The sequence below is a fragment of the Polyergus mexicanus genome, unplaced genomic scaffold (genome assembly GCF_030449975.1).
Source record: "Polyergus mexicanus isolate NDT 795.1 unplaced genomic scaffold, iyPolMexi1.0 SCAF_2, whole genome shotgun sequence".
Taxonomy (NCBI): domain Eukaryota; kingdom Metazoa; phylum Arthropoda; class Insecta; order Hymenoptera; family Formicidae; genus Polyergus; species Polyergus mexicanus.
The window spans coordinates 3,759,903-3,777,808 of NW_027223322.1; the positions used below are offsets into that span (position 1 = coordinate 3,759,903).

General features: G+C 42.5%; 1 protein-coding gene across 9 annotated transcripts in view; it reads right to left on the minus strand.

Moving 5' to 3' along the window:
- Positions 1–17,906, minus strand: part of Sv (paired box protein shaven) — a 153,285-nt gene that overhangs the window by 126,207 nt on the left and 9,172 nt on the right. For 2 of the 9 annotated variants that reach the window (XM_070315362.1, XM_070315359.1), the window contains exon 1: positions 3,419–4,595. The exons of the other annotated variants lie outside the window; for them this stretch is intronic. The gene's annotated coding sequence lies outside the window, so the exon portion shown is untranslated. Of the gene's footprint in view, positions 1–3,418; positions 4,596–17,906 lie in introns of those variants that run through there. 9 annotated transcript variants of the gene reach the window in all.

The following is a 17,906-nucleotide window of genomic DNA, read 5'->3' on the forward strand; positions in this document are numbered from 1 at the left end:
ATTTAGAGAAAAAATATTAGAGAACGAGCTACGCGTGTAAATCGACCGAGTAACAATGTTAAAAGTTGAAATTGCACACAGCAAGGCGGATATGCATATAGTCTTACTCCGACTAAAATCGCGTGATTTCCCCTCGCGAAGACGAACGTTATCTCAATCAGATTCGCAATGTCATCGGAGAATCCCGACGCGCGATTTCCGATCGAGATTCCCGCGCGGGAATTCGCGTCGAAAAATAGAAAACTTTGCTGCATCCGTCGTGGATGAGTATCGCGAGAAAGCCATCTGAGAAAGTCGCGACGGATTCGTGCCCTGAATGCAACATGTCCAGACACACGCACAATATCTCGAGTCAACCTTCAAGAATATCAAAGTACTCTCCAGAATTACAAGCATCAAGAAGATAAAGCTGTTTCGTAACTGCTGCGTAAAATCAAATTTTTCCCGCGATTTAATTATAAATATTGAATTTTTTCTTATTACAACAGAGTCAGAGTGATTAGATAACAACTTTCGCATTGCGTTAACGATTGCTACTCGACGTTTTGTTTGGCGCTAATGGTGACAATCGCTTACGTCGCAATTCTATCGCGATGTCTCGAACGCATCGGAGCGACGTTGAGGAGCTATTGAAATTCTCGATCGAGCCACTCGCACTTGTGGATCCGCACCTTCCCTTCCCCTCATAGAGGGAATGTGTTGTAGACGCTTAGACGCGGAATGACGGTAGGAAATTATGCGGATGTCCAGCTGGGATAATGACGACCGCGCGACAAAACCGTCATCGTCCTCTTCTCCTCCTCTCTTCCCTCGAATACGATTGGCTTGAGATTCCGTCGAGTAAGCGCTGACGGATGTTATCGCTGCGCGATCAACGTGCGAACAGATTTACAACAATGACATTCTCGGACAAAAGACTGTCGAGTAAGATGCGCGTCGGATGATCTCAAATAGAGATCGAAATCTTGACGAATGCGCGCGATCGACGCGAGAGATTCGTTATTCGTCGGATTATCGTTCGTTTCGGAGCATAGTCGGAGGAGAATCGGAGGAAATAGACAAGCCCTTAAGGTGTAACAGATTAATCTCTCGGGAGCATTCTTCGCACCGCTATCGCAATACATGTATCGTCGCTGTTGACAGATGACGCGCCATTATCGGCTCTAATGACGGTCTCGCCTGTTATTAAGGCAGCACGAGGTCGTCGTCACTACTATCAACTGTCAACCCGTGTTCCCTCGACTTGCCAACGACTTTCGGCCGACTTTAACGAGTACCACCTGACGCCGCAACTGCCCCTAAGAAGGAGCAGTTGTCTTGGGGTGAACGTACAGGGTGGAAGACGTAAGGGTGAAAACGCCGGGGCAGATGCCGCTTGTGTGAGTGGACGCGCGCGCGATTAGAAACGGTTTTTTTTTTTTTTTTTTTTTTTTTTTTTTTTTTTTAAATAATAATAATAATAATGAACCGAGAAAAGGGGCCAGTTTGCATCGGACCCGAATGCACGCTGGATTCGATCTTATCCGTTTGATGCAAAGATATCGTTTGTCGACGAGCTTCTCGAGCACGAAGCACACGTTGTTGTCGGTAGATGAAAATTTTTCGACTTTATATACGCGTTTATTTACGTAGTCCATCCAATTATTGAGTACGTAATAAGCGAATAAAACTGTCAGCGCGCATCAGATACGGACGACAGCGAACCCCAATCTTGTCATATACGAACGATCCGATCGCATTGCCGAAATATCGGAGCAGCGCCAGACTCGCGTGTCGCTTTATCGATGGATCTTGACGGGTCAATTTATGAGCCGGCCGATTAATCGGCGGATTACACCAAGTAGGAAGTAGCACGCGCGCGATCCTTTGTATTTTATCGACGTAATATAATCTAGTTCGACGAAAGCGATAACTTCGGCGGCGATAACAAGTAACGAACGAGGAGATCTCGGACTGGAGTCGGCCAAGAACGAGAATCCGATCGTCTTGAAATTAATAGAGCTAATTTTGTTTGAATAACGCTCGTAATGCCGGCGGTAACGCATTCTTTGTAAATGTCTGACTGAATAATCGCGGTGCGACGATCTCTAATTTACCTGCGATTATATTAGACCTACGTGTGTACGTGCAGCAGTTCGTTGCGTGTTGAATCGCACGAATAGAATCCTAGAAAGAAGAGCAAGCGCGACCGGAATGCGAGGTTCGCCGCCGACGGGGAATATCGGAAGGCGCGCGCGATCTATCATTTGCCTCATTTCCTGACACTCGCTGCATATGTATCTGGAAAGATCACACCGGCCATTTCTCTCGAAACGTCAAATGAAATATTTGAGAATGTTGTCAAAGCTCTGTAAAAATATCGTTTCTAATCATCTATCGATTCTAGACGAATCTTTTTCTCCATTTCACATTCGCAGTGATATCACAGGGATATCACATCTAACGGCTACTAAAACAAGAAACACAGCCGGAAACTCTTGGCGCGGTAATTTATAACGCGCCTATATATAGCTATTTTAATTCTCTCAATCTCATTTCTATATTTTTGTTCTCTCTCTCTCTCTCTCTCTCTCGGCACCTTCACACAATCGAGCCGACGGCTTCGCGGATCGTATTCCTCTCCGTTCGAAAATCATGCCCGTCACTTTTTGCGCTGGGCAACTCGCCAGTCATTAGCCACGCCGGTAGATCTATCATTATTGCGTACGAACGACTATCTGTAATTGGCGAATGTAAACACAGAGTGTAACCCGCTGCGTGTGTCGGTCCGCGGATCACGCGCGCGCGCATGTTTTCATGTATGTGTTTTTATGTATGCGTGATTTGCGTGCCGGTGACCGTAGAGTGCAGCCCCATTCAAGATTTTCGAAGGCGGAATGCGCGTATGATTTACGCGATTTATAACGAGTCAACCCGTTAGAACATCCCGAAAGATAAATTAGTTTGCATCGATTGAAAACTGTTTAGAAGATGTCTAGGGAAAGATTTATTAGCCTTACATGATGTAAGATGTGATTTAGAAGCACCTCGATATCTAACATAAAAATAATAATTTGATAATAATAAATTAATATGACATTGTAATTGTTTTTTTACTGAAATTCTTTAATCTTGATTTTATATATATATATATATATATCAATCACTGAAAACAACAGCAATTCTTCCGTCACAATAGAGAATCAATCTCTTTTATAAATCCATAAATATTCAATATAGCTCGCGCGTGCGGGATAATTCGTCCCTAGATAAATATTATGGATAACGACAAGACAGATCGATCTCGCACGAGATCTGAACCTCGCGACAGTTTCACAATCCGCCGTTGCGCGATAAATCATCAACGGTTAACGATAATGATGGCTCTCCATCGTAACATCAATGGGAGGAGTCGCTTAGTCCGATTTATCGGACTTACCTGAATACGAATAGCTTTGTCGTCGTCGTCGTCGTCGTCGCGGTCGTCCTTGCCGTCTAGTTATATCCCTCGGTTATGTCCTCGTCGGGCGTTAAAGTCTCTCGAAATCGCGCTCACTAAACACCCCGCGGCAGCTCACTTCACCGTTCGGACGACCCGTCGCACTGTTTACAACGGTCTCTCATACCCGCACAGGTCCCACACAAGTGTAAATCGTCACAACATCAGCCAAAGGCCTTTTCGATTCCGAGTCGATTCACCTCGCAATCGGTTTCCTCGGGAAAGTACGAAAATATCTCGTCAAAGTCCTGGGATGAAGGCTTCAGGATTCTGACGAGATAATCGTCTCCCTGATGACGTTGTAGCTTGGGCGACGTGGTCAATCACCGTGGATCAGGTGTCCATTAAGAATGCGCGGCTCGTTGGTCACCGTTGCCGTGCGAAACCTTCCGGATCGCTGGTCCCACTGATCGCGTGGCTGAACGCGTGGTCGCCGTGAGTGGGGACGGCGATGTGTCGTCGTCTTGGTGAGAGAGACCGAGTCGCGAGTTCCAATATCGGTTATGACATTTGACGAGGTGACGATCGTTCAGTCGCGATCGGTCGCGAGTCGGAAATACGCGGGAATGTGTGAAGATCTTACTAACGATACAGCCAAACGAAGGAAACGTCACTCGCAGTCGTCGCGGACTCTCTTTGATCGGGATATCTCGAACACAGAATCCTGCGATCTACGTCGAATATTCGAATATTTCATACGTCCAGACAAGAAGTTTTCCGCTTTGGGACTTTAAACAATTCTATCGGGAAACCATATCATCCCCTGTACACAAATCCATGTTCGATTGTCGAAAAATACACCGGAATAACGCGATCGGACCGACTGACGTCCGAGCAAAATCGCGCACCGATCCCGAGTCGCCGAGTTACAAAAGACACACGTCGAAGCGACGGTGCCGAAGATACCAAGAGGAGGACCAAGAGAACACCTTTTCGCGCGAGTACTCGAAACTCCCCCGCGTAAAAGTCCGAATTTTCGTCGCGGTCAACGAAATGCGTGACGGCTCGCCGATGCGTGATGAAGGGCGAGAGAAGCCGGGGGCCCTCAATGTGCGTACGTGAAGCTGGGCCCGCGCGCGCGTAACGTCGTACCGGTCCTAAACGTCGTCGTGTCTACCGTTTGTCGTTCTACCTCGTGGAGCGTGCAGCAGGAGGCGTGCTGTCCCGGACTGGACTAGCCTGGGCCCCTGGAGTAGAGAGGGCCGGTCGCGCTTCACCTCCGCTTCGCCGGCCTCCCTCCACCGTCGCTGCGTCGCTTGCTTTAGGTGTCTCTCTCACTCTCTCTCTCTTTCTCTCTCTCTCTTCCTCTGCGTCGGTCTCGCGCGGGGCCCTCTCCCTCTTACCCGGGGGCCTTCGTGTGCCGCGGCGGAACAACGCTGCTTACCTGTCTCTCCCTCTCTTTTATGCCGCGACCTCTCGCGATATCAGTGGGCCGTGAGCAAGAGTGACAAAGAAATCGAGATCAGGAGGCGTTTAGCGCGGAGGGGGAACAGAGGAAGAAAGACAGAGACAGAGAGAGAGAGAGAGAGAGAGAGAGAGGAGGGGAAGGATAGAAAGAGAGAGGTACTATGAAAAAGAGGCCCCTCTCTTTTCCCTTTCCCGATCTTGCACCGCGCACTCGTACCACGACACCCCCACCGAGATATGACAAGAGAATCCTCCGCGTCGTTATGATTTCAAAGACCGAAAGGGTTTGCGACGAAACGTCGATAAAGGCTCGAGAGTGATTTCTAATTATTTACTGAGAAAGCGCGGAAAAAGTCTCGTACATTATATTATAAAAATGTATGAAAATATTACATGAACAATAAATATATATAAAAATACAAAAGAATATATATATACATTTCCATTATTTACCGCATAATTCTAGATTCATTTGTGTATAATATATCGGAGAGAATGATTTTACGTTTTAATTAAATCCATTCTTCAAATCTATTTTGAAAGATCTATAATTTCACGACAGAATTCAAGATAAAAATCTATTATCTTGTTTTATCATTTTATTTATATCCTTATGTGTATTGTATTATATGCATGTATCCTTATGTGTATTGTTATATATGCATGTATTTAATTCTTTAAATATTTTATGAATCATATATATATATATATATATATATATGAGAGAGAGAGAGAGAGAGAGAGAGAGAGAGAGAGAGAGACACACACACACACACACACACATGAAATTACAAATAGAATTTTATTACGCTATAGATTAGGTCAGGTACATTCTAGATCTTTTGTAAGTAAACGAACAAGAATGGAAAAATATATATTACCCGATTATACGTCGTAATATTACGTTACGCAACGCGCTATGACAAATTAACAATAATGCCACTAAAGATACCGATTTCTTACGGTTGCATTTTAAAGCGAGAATAACACGCGCGTGCTACTAGAAAGGATAAAATGGCCATTTAAAGTCGTATTCACAATGCGAATCGGCGTATTTAATGTGCCATGTTTCCTCGACTTCTAGCAGCCGTCGGAACGCTTATAACGTTAGAGCAGCTTGAGCATTGAGGTCAATGATGGGTGAAATTAAAACATCGATCACTTCTCTAAAATAAATTAGAAATATTGGCTCACACGCATCTGATACCTCTACTTAGAAATAATAAGAAATATAGCTCGATTCTCCTTTTTCTCTCTCTTTCTCTTAAGCACGTTTTTAATCACGTCGCTGAGCAATATCAATCGACGAAAGGATTAAAATCGACAATTTCTACTCATAATCGAAGTCGTTATAATTTAGTCGTTTCTTAACTACCATCGTTAGATCTGACTTTGAGAGTTCATCGTCGACAAGCAAAACGTCAAAAGAGACCGATGGAATGTCGAAGAACATATCGTTTATCGATCTTCGCAGATAACTTTTTGTGACTAAAATTATGCTGCATGATTTCGGAAATAATAACGTTCAAAAAATACATTGCGATTCAATTATCATTCGCAGAGAAAAAATTTCGTTGAAATCGAAAAAAAAAAAAAAAACCATTTGCATCCTTTTTTCCAGAAATCTCGCGACTTCAATCAAAATTAAAGTTAAATGATAGGACAACAAAAATTGTCATCCGTCGAGATTTTGTATCCCGAGATGCGAACATCTATTCGAGAGAACGTCCCGCGTCTGATCTCATCGCTCGCTGTTAATGTTCCACGTACGCAGCGAGGAACGGAAGACGGGCTTAATGATCGCCCGTTTAATTGCCGCGCACGGCACCGGCAATCAAATCCCGCCGAAAAATTCCATCGTGGCGATCGCCGCGGCGGGATCCACGAAGTTCACACCGTCACCGTTATGGGCGGAACCGAGAGAGCCGGAATTACGCTTCCTGCGCAGAACAAAACTTTCCTCCCCGTCCGCCCACCCACCCGTTGCCCCTGCCGCCGCTGCCGTCGTCGTCGTCGGCTAAATTGAACTTTGGACAAAGTTGCTTCGTACATACAACGCGCACAATTTTATACGCACCGGACGACTAGCTGCGCGAATCAACGCGCATTGTCGGAACGTACGCGTGGGCGTGTGAAATGGAAGCTCCGTGTTAAATTTAATGCGCGGCCGATCGTGTTATAAAATCGTCGCGAAAAAAGATCGTCTGCGTTTAAATAGATTCGTCCCGTAAGGAGAAAATTGTCATTACAATCAGCGAATAATTATGAAATAAAATCGACTTATTATATATAGTTTCGTATTTCGATTTACTCGAAGACTCGCGAATATATATTGGCGTCTCCGTATCTATGCGATTTGATAAAAAAATTATTAAGTAAAGAGGCTCTCATAATGAAGAAAATGGCGTCGCATGTGCACGCAACCTGTTGTCGCGAACTGCTTCAACGGTTATGCCGTAAAAAAGCAACACCTCACCGCGCGTCCGTTTTAGTCGAATAGTTATGCACCCCTTGGCTCTGCTGCGCGTTTCCCTGCGCCCCGTCCGCCGTCTGTAACAGTTCTAATGTCCGCGTGTTCTACGGGCGTTCGTTGCACTTGCTGAAACAGCTGTGGCACCTGTGCCTCCCCGGTAAGGTGCAACGTACTTCCCTCGTGCAACACCCTCCCTTTGCCGTCACTTCGTCAACTCTCCACCATCGGTTCGACCCCGTAATATTCGCCAGGCTAGATCACTCGACCTCTAGTCTTAATGATATCTCGCCCTCCTCTTGTCTCGCTCTCGCCTGTTTTTTTTCTGTCTCGCGGGATTTTCTCGCCGACGCCAAACGCGGGATATTGCTCGAGGTATCATCCCGCATCCGAATGTGTATAAAGAAAATACGCGTGTATAGACGTTTTTAACAAGATTTTTGCTCGTCCTAAAATTAGTGTGCGTTTTATAATTAACAAAATAGATTTTCGAATTTACGCGTTTATCTATATAAAAAATATTTGTATAATAAATGATAAGGAGATCTGTAGACTTTTGTTTTTCGTATTATTTTTGATACGAGTAATCTTTGGCGCATTCCAGAATCAATAAGATATATTTTATAATTCACATTTTTATTAATCTAAAAAACAATATTCCTGTAATAAAATATAATAGCTGACAAAAGGGATCGATAATTTCCTGTTTTTAATCTCGTGCAATTTTCGAGCCATACACGAACGAATATTCTACGTGGCAGTCTCGAACTATGCGTCACGATATACTCAAGGATACAAGTCAACGAACTCGGAGGGTACGAAAAAGGAGCAAATGAGAAATCGTCTAGCCCGGTGGGCGGCCGTAGAAAAAGCGCGGGAAGCACATGGCCTTAAAATAGAGAGCGGTCGAACGGTGATCAGCTGGTGCTCGTCCCGTCGGATCCCGAAAAACGCGTACGCTCCCGACCGTTAAACGCCCTTCACCTCTCTCTATCGTCAAGGCGAGCACATGGCCCCGGGCCGGGGCCCGAGCCCGAGCCCGAGCCTCTAAGGGCAGGATGGTGGCGCGCCGTTCCTCCAAGACACAACACGCATACGTCGTCCTCCTCGCCCTCGATATATTCGCACTAATGGTATACATTATTATCGCGCGATGCTTTCCTCCGGGGATGGTAACGGCCGCGCGTCAACGGTCCCGGGCACCTGACGCCTTACAACAAGCCGGGGGCCCCTTCTTCGTAGGGGCGGGCCCCTCTCTTTCCCTTTTTTTTCGTTCACGATAGCGGAGGTCCGCTCTGTCTCAAGTCCGGTAGCCGCGACCTTCTTGCACGCGTTCGGCCACGATGGCGGCATGTGAAATGAGTCAGGTCGTGGCCAGAATACAGCGCGGAGATGCTCGATAAGGTAATTGGACGGTCCCGAAATTTTCGGTTGATCCATACAAGCCCCGATTAAGAACCGCGGGGTCTGGAATTATTTAATTAGAACGCGAAGCGCGCGCAATCAATTTCTTCGAGGAGACATTGTAAATAATTGGCGCCTGCTCTGTTATTTCGCGGAGGGAGCCTAAATAATAAGCAGAAAAGATGCTCATCCTTAATTGGCAGTCGGACATATTGTTAATGATGATCCGAATAAACGTTTGATCTGTTAACTAATTAGCTCGTCGAACTAAAAATCACAAAATTAACTCAAGACGATCCATAATCCACAAGATGGCATGCACGACTTTCAATATTGAATTCAACGTTAGAGATTGAATTATTTGCAACCGATAAACGATTTGACTTGGAGAATGAAGAAAAATCCGGAGAGATCGATTCTCATAGTCGAATGCGACGTGCGACCCTCGAAGCGAGGATCTCGCGCGAATTGGTAGCTGACCGCGAAATATCTTCCGTCGAGAAGGTGAGAAGCCGCTGGCGCAAATTTACGCCACCGCGTCAACGTATACTTTTGATCTCGCGAGATAACGCGTCCGCGGTACGCGCAAACAGAGGATAACGTAAATAAAGACCTTAACGCCGCGATTCAACCACGAGGAAAATCCACGTTTGCTTCGTATATTACCCGTGGAGAGATAAGGGCGGCGAGAGATACCGTCGAGCTGTGCCTTATTTTTCTCTCAGCGTTAAAAGGGGAGCTGCGTGCCCCGTGAATGTCGATCGACAGCTCGCCCGCGGCATTGGGCGGATAACACGAAGAGGGATGCGAAGAACACGACTCGAGAGATAAAAAGAGATACGCGGTGTGTTGTATGCGACGGCGGGAGTGAAAGCAAGCTCTTCGCCACGGGCTAATAAATGAATAAATAAACAATGTTGCTGTTGTTCTCGACAGCTTGTCTTATAGAAAGGTGAAATTTAAATCTTAAGAAAAGGAGATGCGCGCTATGAATGTGTAAATCTTTTATCCTTATAAAAGAATATTATCGCTGCTTTTATCCGTACGATATAATTATTACAATATAATAAAGAATAAATATATTAATTTGTTAATTCGTTAATTATCAGTTCAAAATTTATTTAATTTATATATGCATATATAAATATTCTTTGTTTCTAAAAAAATATAATTTAGAATACAAAAAGTTGTAATTTATAATTCAAAATAAATGTTAACATTAGTAAAATGAAAGTAATTATTTTACTAATGTTAACATTTATTTTGATTTATAAATTACAACTTTTTGTATTCTAAATTATATTTTTTTAGAAGCAAAGAATATTTATATATGCATATATAAATTAAATAAATTTTGAACTGATAATTAACGAATTAACAAATTAATATATTTATTCTTTATTATATTGTAATAATTATATCGTACGGATAAAAGCAGCGATAATATTCTTTTATAAGGATAAAAGATTTACACATTCATAGCGCAATAATGTATAGAATCCCCTCGAGGATTCGAAAATCTTATTTAAAATATTATTTACATAAAATTCAAATTTATGATTTGTTGTATTTTAATATATTCATTAATTGAGAGTCTCTTACAACGCAATATAAAAAAACTAACTTCATTTAACATATATTATATAAGAAATATAATGTTCCCTGTTAGGTTACGATACGTACAAGTGATACATTTTTCGTGACATTATAAATGCAGGAATAGCTCTCGGATATGATAGAAAGATAGTATAGTACGATGACCGATAACGACGTTGTGCCACTTGTACCCGTCAAAGGTGTTTCGAAAATGAATTCTCATCGATCACAAGATCGCATAAGATCTGTATCGCTCGGAAAAACGATTCGTCGGTCGTGCCGGCGATGCAATCGTAGTTTGGCGAATTAGCAGCAGGTGCAGTTTTCTTTCGACCGCGCCGGACGTAAAGGGTATGGTATGTAAGGTAATGTCTTTTCTGCCTGTTCCGCTTCCTATCTCTCGACCCTCTCTACGCGTCCGAGCGGCCTTTTATTTTTATTCGTCACGCCCGTTTCAACGGGGAATTTATTACGGCGCGCAACGCACTACGAGGAGCATTTATTATTGATGCAAACCTCGATGTATGTATTATGCATACGCGCATTATATAACATTTGCATGTGAATCGGTAAAAATATTATTCATCGCTCAGAAATCAGCTTTAGAGAATTTTTAAATGTAAAGTTTTTAAATTAAATTAGTTACTAGCTCATTGAAAGTTTTAAAAATTCCACCGAATAATATATTATTTTCGCTGCTTCGTCGTCTCTATTGCTTGAACGGCGCAGCCTCCAGCCGCGTACATCCCATTTTTATTCTATCGTCGAGTGTAATGAGAAAATAACACGAAATTACACACTATGTTCGAGCGTGTATATTGACCATCGGCTATATCATGGCATTCTATCATCGCGTTCGACTTCCGATTTGAAACGCTCGATAGGAAGTCAACGAGGCTAAAATCACCTCACGTAAAGTATTTTTAAATTCCCGCGAACAATTATGCTCACGCATAAATGATTTCTTGTTTGATTAGTTTCTAATAACGGCGTTGCTCATTTATAGCACGTATAAATGCGTATCTCTCGTTAAGCATTAAAAGAGAGAGAGAGAGAGAGAGAGAGAGAGAGAATTCTGATTACTTTCGTAATATTCGACGGAAACTAAGAGAAAAATTATAAAAGAAACTCGTAACTTTACGACACAAACTCGGCCGTCACAATATTTATCAACATATCGTCTCGAGCATCATCGAGAGGCCAATATACAGTGGGTTATCAACGGGCAGAAAATATATCGTTAGATATATAAAGACGTTGTTAAGTTCTTACTGGACACTCAACCGGTCTCTCAATTTAATGCTTCAACCAAACACTCGAGAGAAAGAGAGAGAGAGAGAGAGAGAGAGAGAGAGAGAGAGAGAGAGAGAGAGAGAGGGAGAAAGATCTCGCGCCTCAAGATATATTTATAGTGGGCTTCAGCGAGTGCTAAAAGCAAGATGCGACATAAATGCACATCTCTTACGTCTTTATGAAACCAGCCTTTAAGCGATATACTCGCCTTCTCGCGCGAACGGCTTAGCATATCACCATCGGAGATGAGTATGATTCACTTTTCTGCGTCAAATGCACCCTCGACTATTTTACTGAATATCATATTCTCGGAATATGATGCAATTCCATCAAGTATACTTTATTCAATGTTTATGAAACTATAATACTTAACCATAATTGTTTACGTACAAAATTGTCATCACTCTCAATCTATTTAAGATATATATGCATATCGTCATTTTCTATATAATACATGGTTGAAATATCGTTTAAGATAGATCCTAGGAAAGATCTAGCGCGATGACGTAAAGAGTAAATTCTCTCATGGACAATAAGAACTCTCAGGTTAAAAAAGAAATCCATATCTAAAGTTATATTGAAATAGATATATAAAAAAATAAGCTTTTTTCAAACGTGGGAAGAGACTCGTAGAAAGGGGGGAAGGCGGGGGGAGGGGGAGGGGGAGGGGTCAAAAGTAACTAAAAAAAAAAAAAAAAAAAATTCGACGTAACGTTTTTGTATGGCTACTTAGGCTGTGATATTTTATATTTTATCTACATAATATAATGTACGAATAAAAATTTCTCAAGTCCTCGCAAGATCGGCAACGAGACCAGATGTTACGATGTGCCCTGGGGATACGCGTCGCAAACGCCTGATTGCAGGGCAACCCGGCAAACGAGCGGCGGGCAGCGCCCAAGTGGAAGCTGAAACGAGCCGACAGGCTTGTTCGTCGTCGATTGTCGCGTGGCTGGCGCGGAGTTCGCGACCCGATGGACCCGACCGGCGACCGCCGCTCCGGGGTCCGGGACACTTCGCTCAGGAGAGAGTCCGTGCGGCTGGCTCGATCGGGTTCGAGCGAGGGGGGTTCGGGACGCGGAAAGAGCTGGAGTGAGACGGAGCGGAGTGAGGCAGAGAGAGAGAGAGAGAGAGAGAGAGAGAGAGAGAGAAGAGGCCCCCGGAGGGGCCCCAGAGAACAGCGGCCGCGGGTGATTACGTCGTCTGTCGGCGCGGAACTGTCTCCTCCTACCCATGGGGCCCATCGCGTTCCGATTGGCTGGGACTCCCTGCCGAGGAAACGTACCAGCTTCTCGTTGCGGCTTCTCTTTCGTTTCAGCTCACCTCCGGACCTCTCTCGTCAGTCTCGTCTCTCTCTCTTTCTCTCTCTCTCTCTGTCTCTCTGTCATACACTCGCTCTTTCCCCCTCGTTCCTCCCAATCGCGCGTCGCGTCCCTGCCAACGACGACGTATTCGTCATTGTCTAGCTCTCGATGTATGCTTGGCTTCCACCTCTGTCCGTCTCGCGAGTCTCCGTTTGACACGTCCCGTCCTTGTGTTTTTTTTTTTCTGTTTTGTTCCTTTTCTTTTCACATTTCCCCCTGTCCCTCTTTCGAAGAGGGTCCTAGCCGGTTGCCCGCCCTCGTTCGGCTCTTAAACGCCACGAGAATGGATACTCTGCCCTACCCGAAAGACGACCATTCCTCTCGTATCCCCACCAGACTGACAATCGTGATCGAGAAGGAAGGAGGTGAATGAAGCGTAATTGTCGAAAGAATAGATTGACGAAGAAATATATTCCGAACGTGCTTGCCAGAAGGAAAGCGCACGGTATAATGTGCGCTTATAAGCCTTCAGTTATTCAAACATCGCGTCTTACAATCGCATCAGTCTAAAGCTTATGATATCGTAAACACGGTAATGTAAATAAATAGGGAAACGGTAAGAGCACGCTTTTAAAATAGTGACTCGCTTCGCTGCAACCGATGTGATAAGACTAGAGGAACGCGCACGCTGGTGAATAACAGTTATTCGCATCTCGATAAAATACTCGATACGGCGATATGTAAATTGGAGAGGAGGATGACACACGGCCATTTGATTCGTCAACCATCTCTCGCGCGCGACTAGCAGCGTAATATACGGAGTAGGGTCGACGATTGCCGTTAGTCGAAGGAATGAACGATAAGATTAGAGGAGACGATCGAATCGATTCGGGAAGATAGCGCGCGATATAATGCGACTTTTCAGGGAAAATTTTCGAGATAATTCAGACGATAACGTTTGTCACCCGCGATGGAATAGTTCGTTGCGATCTAAAGAGCAAGCTGAATTTGCATAACTCATTTGCGGATCGCCGTATCGCGATATATCTTGCGAGCGATCTTGGAATAATAATCAACTTAGAATCGAATCTCGAGTTTAATGATGCACAGTTTTGCTGCGGTTTTCTGTATAAAACACCTTGAATTATTTCGCGAATTTATATAAATACGAAGATTCGTATGTGCGTAGCGCGCGTTGAATAAATTTGCGAAACTTGTTACGAGGATATAATAGAAGGGCGCAACGCATACGCGACATACGACGTCAGAGTTATTTGGAGATTTAATTTACCTTTATACGTCTAAAAATTTCAATTCCTGATACGATGTATGACGCGGCTAATTCGCAAATGCGATATCGCGCGAATGTAAAATCGCATTTTTTGCGTCGCACACATATGCTTTCGCGTTACGCTTTTTTTTTTTTTCCGTGAAAATTTCGTGAATATCTACGTAAAATTATGTCCGACCAACGCGCGCGCATTTGCACATTTGCGTCCATAAATAAATACGTACACGCTACAAGAATTTATCGAGTCTGCATCGTGATTCTCTCTTTGTCGGCGATTCGCATGTGCAAAAAGAATTTCACTCCCGCAACAAAGTGAAAATAGCGCGCGCGCGCGCGCGCTCGCGGGTGGATTTCCATTTATAAATAATAGACCGCCGTCATCCTACTTTCGCGTTTCAGGCGGAAGCGCAAATCGAGCATCCGGGTCCGTGATATATGCGAGATCCAACGCGTTGTAACAGCGCTCTCTCGACTATTCTTTTCTGAGCTATTTCGACGTCACATCCACGTGCAATGCACGAATTATTACGCGGTGCCGACATCGCGTCATAATCGTATTACGCTGCGTTCGCGTATAACTAGTTTTATGCAACCTCAACATCACCTCTCGACACTCTCAAAATAAATCAGTGCAAATGCCACTGTGATTAAAGCAGTAACGCGAGATTTTACCAAGGTAAAGTGAGTATTTCCCGATCTTCGGCCAAAACACTCGTAGTTTGTTTTTCCTTCTTATATCCTATTGATTATAGCAGTTAGATTGTGAAAAATCAATAATAATCGTACATACTTGCAAAATAAAGTTTTTCAACCCTTTTCTATTTATTTTAGATTTTATTTTGAACTTTTGCAAAAAGGATATATATACATATATCTGAAATAAAATGTATGACTCAACAAAAATTCAGAATTACATACATGTTATACTTTTTTACTATTAAGATGCGATGATTTAAAAAAATGAACAGACATTAAATTTAAAATATTACTGGTTGAGGCGATCGCTATTTTTAATTGATTATTTCAGTGAGATTTTACCGATTTGCTATATTCATAACTGATTATGAGACTATCAATAACATTCACTGTTTTTTAATTATATATAATATAATACACTAATTCCATTTAAAAGAGCATATCTATTATTATAATATCTATTATTAAAATATAATTTTTTTTTAATTTTCTACACACAAAACCTTGTTCCGTTAATTTTAATAAAGTCGAGAAATAAAGTCAAGAAATCGATAAATCCAATTTATCATGAAATGAAAATTTCGCACATAGCTGCAAAATACAAAAAGTATTATAAAGTATTATTATACAGCCCTTCCATAGATCCCCATCTCTTTCATCAAGCCGAACGATCTTTGTTGTTAGGACGTCTTGACTACAGAACATTAGCAAGGATGTTTTCATTGATTTCGCCGAGCGTTAAACGTTTCTCTGCTCGAGTGACCATGATACGGCCTATTCACCTAGGCCTAGGTCGTAGCCGCGATTCTTCCTATCAACGATCCTTTTCGTGGCGATCCAGATCGAACGACTCTCCCACGACGATGGAGATCAGGCGAGATCGCGATGCCCAATAACGGACAATGACCGCGACAAACTAATAAACAAAAGCGCAAAACCGATCATTATTCCTTTACCGAGAAATTAACAGTCGAAACGAGATCTTCGTTTCTCCGTCTCTCTCTCTCTCTCTCTCTCTTTGGAGAAAAAAACGAGAATAATTACGTAAAATCGATGAAGCAAAATCGAGCTGAGTAACGGTACCATGACTCTTATTAATACGAAAGCTAAAGTATCGTAAATAAGTCTCGCACAACAATGTTAATATGCCGATGTCAAATGTCGATAAGTAATTTCGCAAAACGTGCACGCGTTTCGAATCCGGCGCCGTATAATATATAATGATTCGTATCTGATACTGATGTTGTAAATATAAAACTGCACACGCGCAACGACATGAGATTAACATAATTAATTGATGTGTGTGTGTTTTGCAATAATATGCATATAAGTGATATTTAAAAATTAATAACAAAAATGTCTTTCTTTGTCGAGATTATATAATATTGCATAATCGTTCAAAATAATATTCACGCGAATATATATATATATATTAGTTAAAGTATAAATAAATCTAGGTGCAAGACACTATTGTACTTTTAATCCTGATATAAATTATTAATATTTATATACACGGAAAATGCATAAATTTATGTAATATGCAATAAGACGTTTACAAAGCTTCTTGTTTATTCCGTTATAAAGTTCTTTATTCTAAACTTTTATTTCGGAGCATCACTTTCTGATAATGAACCAGAAATATATGGCAAAGAATCGGGGATTCTCTCTCGATAAGACTTGGCTCGCGGCACGGACGCTCGATCGCAGGTGTCAAGACGATACGTAAACAAAGAGATCGATGAAGTCTTGTCGGACTTGAAAGGATGCCATCCCTGATGTCGGCGCAAAGCACCTGAAAAGCGCACCACCTGGTCACATCTGTCCCGCACGTCGCGCTTCTCGCTTCGGAAGCGGCGGCGTCGCTTAACAGTTCGTGGGCAGAAGATGCGAGCATCGTCGGGGGTTGCCGAGCAATTGCCCGACCATGACGGAGAAACACTCCTTGACCGGTGTTACGTTTTCAGGTAAACGCGGCGCCCTCCCCATCCCCTCGTTATTTTATCCCGTAGAGCAGAACGAACGCGCAGATTTCAACGTGACCCGATCGGCTCCGTCTCGTTTCGCTTTCATTCGATACTGAATGCTGTTTTGACTCGCGACGATGGTTCTGTTTTGTTTTCGAATTTGCGTGCGTTACGATAAGAAACATTATAAATATTATAAAATTGAGAGTTTTGATGTTTTATTATCATGAAACTATGAATCTCGATAATTTATCTGAAATTTAATTATTCTAAAATTTATGAAAAAATTATCTATATCTCGCCAATAATATCTTAATATGGCACAATAACACGACGTGCAAATAAACGACAAATATCGATTCGAACAGAATCGGTATCTTCTTCTTCACGAAGCACGACACAGATTTGATTCGATCGTTTCGGATACAAACCGCAACGGCCGGGAGCGCGCCTCCCCTTTTGATCGTCATCCTAATTGCCGCCTACAATTTACCGTGGCGATTTTTTGCCAAGTTCGATTAGGAAAGTACAAACGGAGAATATCGGTTCCGCAGCCGATTATACTTTCGAAACACCTGCTAGGCCGCCGGCTTTTGTATATCGTTCCCTCGCTCGTTGACGCATTCCTTTTTACGTCCACGGTGACAAGAGAGGACTCGGCTTTTCATCAAAATTAAATTTCTCAACTATATCGTAATTCTCATTCTAATGTTTCCTCTTTTCTATCACGAGAAAATATTTATTGAGTATGAAAAAAAAATATATATATTGATATAAAATTATTTCTCGCGATAACTTGGTTTTCGAGAAAAATAGATTATCTTCTTAAATAATTTATATCATATGTTATCAAACTCGTTTCGACAATAGACTTCTATCATAAATCACATAAATGTAAAATAATATTCTATATTTAATATAGAATAATTTAAATATTATTTATTCAATAATCGCATTTTTTATATATAAACTTTGGGTTGCCGAAAACAAATTCGGCAACACA